Raw genomic sequence first — 3,816 nt, 5'->3', positions numbered from 1 at the left:
CTCGTTTCGACCGTAGGAGGTCTGTTTCGTCCGTTTTGCGGTACGCCACACCCCTCCCGATCAACAGGACCCCCGTTTCGACCGTAGGAGGTCCGTTTCCTCCGTTTTGCGGTACGCCAGGCCCCTCCCGATAAACAGGGCCCCGTTTCGAACGTGGCCGGTCGAACACAAGGCCATTTCCTCCGTTGTGCGGTACGCCCGGCCTCGTTTCCATCGCATGTTCCGTCCAAGCCCTCCCGATGAACACGACCACGCATTCCGTTCCGACCCAGCTGGTTGGCTCCCCATGAACACGATGATGATGCTGTTTCTCCGTTCCGACCCAGCCATGTACGTATGCGCGAGTAGGCGTTCGAGACCCTGCCCATATGTATGTACGTGGCCGTATTTTCTTTCTTGCACCCTCGCCGCTGTACGTACGTGTACATGCTACGTGCGCGCCTCTACTACGACACGTGCGTACCTCTACATCTATGACACGTGCGCGCCTGTACATCGACCAGTATGTACGTACACGTTCGCGACCAGAATGACAACGCTACGTACGCTTCGACCAGGTGGGTCCCGACTGTCAGGCACTTCCTTGCGTGCGAAGATGTAGCTGGTGGGTCCCAACAGTCAAGGGGGAAACGTTTTTTTTGTGAAATATGGTGGCCTGTCCGGTGGGTCCCCGCAGTGAGGTGGAGGAATAATTATTTTGCGCGTAATAAGGAGGCACTTCCTTGCTGCGGCCGTGGACCCAACTGTTAGCCTCTCCACGTACAGTCCACGTCCGATGGAAGCCGTTCCTTGACCACGTTGACCACGCTGCGTCGAGAGCACCAGGGCGGTGGACGACGGCGAGGCCTAGGAAGGGGACGACGCGGAGCCGGGGAAGACGCTGCAGTGGATGCCCACGCGTAGAGGAGTACGAGGGTTCACTGGTTCGCTGCGGTGTGAGGCTGCCGTCGCCGGAGAATAACAGGGAGTGTGGGTGAGTAGAGGGATGGCCTGGCCAGCGGTGGGAGTAGTAGGGGGCGGTGAGGCCTCCGCCGCATCGCAGCCGGCCACGGGAGGCAGGAGCACGAGGCTCGACCGACGCTGGTTTGGGCGGCTGGAGCAAGAACACCAGAGGTTGAAGAAGCACTACGGCTGTTGGATGGGACATCGTATGGTCACTGGAGCTAGAATCGTGCATATTGACTAAGTTGACAAAGTCCTCCGTCCCCGTCAACTTAGTAGGCCCACAAGTCAGCCTGCCACTATACTGGGTCCCAGCTAACAGGGGGAGTATTCATTTTTTTGTGAGTAATAAGGAGGCACTTGCTTGCGTGCAAAGATATAGCTGGTGGGTCCGAGCTATCAGCGGCGGTAACGTTTTTTCGCGAAATACTGATGCCCTTTCGGTGGGTCCCCGATGTCAGGTGGAGGAATCATTATTTTGCGTGTAATAAGGAGGCATTTCCTTGCGTGCGGTCGTGGACCCAGCTGTCGGCCTCTCCACGTATAGTCCACTTCAGATGCATGTCGGTCGTTGACCACATTGACCAGGCCGCGCCGAGAGCACCAGGGCGGTGGACGACGGCGAGGCCTAGGAAGGGAACGACACGGAGACAGGGAAGACTCAGCAGTTGTTTTCCACGCGGAGGAGAGTACGACTGAACGAGGGTTTACTGATTCGTCTATCGTCGCCGGAGAATAACAGCAGGTGTGGGTGAGTAAAGGGATGGCTAGGCCAGCGATGGGAGTACGGTGGGGCGGTGAGGCCTGCACGGCAGCACAGCCGGCCGCGGGGAGGAGGGAGCAGGCAGTCTCGCCGGCACTTGTTTGAGCAGCTGGAGCAGGAAGAGCAGAGATTGAAGAAGCACGACGGCCGTTGGATGGCCATCCAACAGTCACTGCTTGTGCGTCAACCTTTTTTTAGGAAAGCCTCAAATCTATGGAAAATAGCATACAACCCATCTGCCATTATTTCTAATAATTTACATCCCATTTGCTAATTCTTAAGGTTTTGTTTGGAGCCCATATTCTTTTTGTTAGCATTACAACCCATATTGTGGCCACGGTTAAAAAATTATACGAAATTTTGCATATTTCGGTGCGGTCCGAACTGTTTTTAATCCCGAAATTTCGACTCACATTCAAACTGAATTTAAAACTAAATGTATATCAATATAAAATCCAACAAATTCTCCACGCATAAAAATTAATGTAATTTAAAATCTCGAAATGAAAAAAAAGATATTTGAAACTAATTGCCGCTTTGATGTGTTTTAAAAATGTATAACCCATTTCTCATTACTGATGGGCCATTTTCTCGGCCAGCCGAATGAAAGATCTTCTCATCTTGAAAGATTTGCAGCCCAACAGGCCTAACAAAGCGACTTACTTGGCAAATCACAAAAAACTGGGCTGTGGCCGTGGACCTAGCTGTCAGCCTCTCCACGTACAGTACTTTTCCGATGGAAGTCGTTCCTTGACCACGTTGACCACGCCGCGCAGAGAGCACCACGGCGGTGGACGACGGCGAGGCCTAGGAAGGGACAACACGGAGCCGAGGAAGACGCGGCAGTGGAAGCCTGCGCGAAGAGGAGTACGAAGGTTCACTTGTTCGGCTGTGGTGTGAGGTTGCCGTCGCCGCAGGGCCTGGCCAGCGGTGGGAATAGTAGGGGGCGGTGAGTCCTCCGCCGCGGCACAGCCGGCCATGGGAGGCAGGAGCATGGGACACGACCGGGGCTGGTTTGGGCGGCTGGAGCAAGAAGACCAGAGGTTGAAGAAGCACTAGGGCTGTTGGATGGACATCGTACGGTCACTGGAGCTAGAATCGTTCATATTGACTAAGTTGACAAAGCCCTTCGTCCCAGTCAACTTAGTAGGCCCACAAGTCAGCCTCCCACCAAGGTGGGTCCTAGCTAGCAGGGGGAGTATTCATTTTTTTGTGCGTAATAAGGAGGCACTTCCGGTGGGTCCGTGCTGACAGCAAGGGGGACGTTTTTTCACGAAATACTATGGCCCGTCAGGTGGGTCCCAGCAGTCAGGGGGCAAACATTTTTTTTCTCAAAATACGGTGGCCCGTCCAGTGGATCCCTGCTGTCAGTTGGAGGAATCATTATTTTTCGCGTAATAAGGAGGCACTTACTTGCTGCGGCCGTGGACCCAGCCGAGACTCTCCACATACAGTATACTTCCGATGGAAGTCGTTCCTTGACCATGTTGACCTCGCCGTGTTCCGTTGCATGCATGCGTCCATGGGCGTGGTGCGTCCCCACTGTCAGCCTCTCATGTATAGTCATCTTCCGATGACTCTCGGTTGTTGACCATGTTGATCACACTGTGCCGAGCGCACCCAGACTGGAACGACCCAGAGATGGGGAAGACGGGGCAGTGGAGTCGCAGATGGAGAGGAGTGGGAAATTTCACTGGTTCGGGTGCGCGGCAGCACAAACGCGGTTCCGCCCACGGGAGACAGGAGCAAGAACAGAGGTTGAAGAAGGAGCATGGCTGTTGGATTAACATCCAATGGTCCAGCTGCTAGAATCATTTGTTGATTAAGTTGACAAAGCCGTGCGTACACGTCCGCTTAGCAGGCCCACAAGTCAGTCACCAAATCTGACGGGTCCCAGCTGTCAACGGGATGAATAATTTTTTTTTTGCAAAACAAGGAGGCACTTCCTTCCGTGCGAAGATACAGCTGGTGGGTCCCAGCTGTCAGGTGGAGGAAACATTTTTTTTCAGCTTAATAAGGAGGAACTTTCCTTGCGTGCGACCATGGACCTTGTGGGTCCCAGCCGTCAGGCTCTCCACGTACAGTCCTCTTCTGATGACTCTCGTTTGTTG

Source organism: Triticum aestivum, chromosome 1B, assembly GCF_018294505.1.
Source record: "Triticum aestivum cultivar Chinese Spring chromosome 1B, IWGSC CS RefSeq v2.1, whole genome shotgun sequence".
Lineage (NCBI taxonomy): Eukaryota > Viridiplantae > Streptophyta > Magnoliopsida > Poales > Poaceae > Triticum > Triticum aestivum.
Note: the sequence above shows the minus strand (reverse complement) of the source record.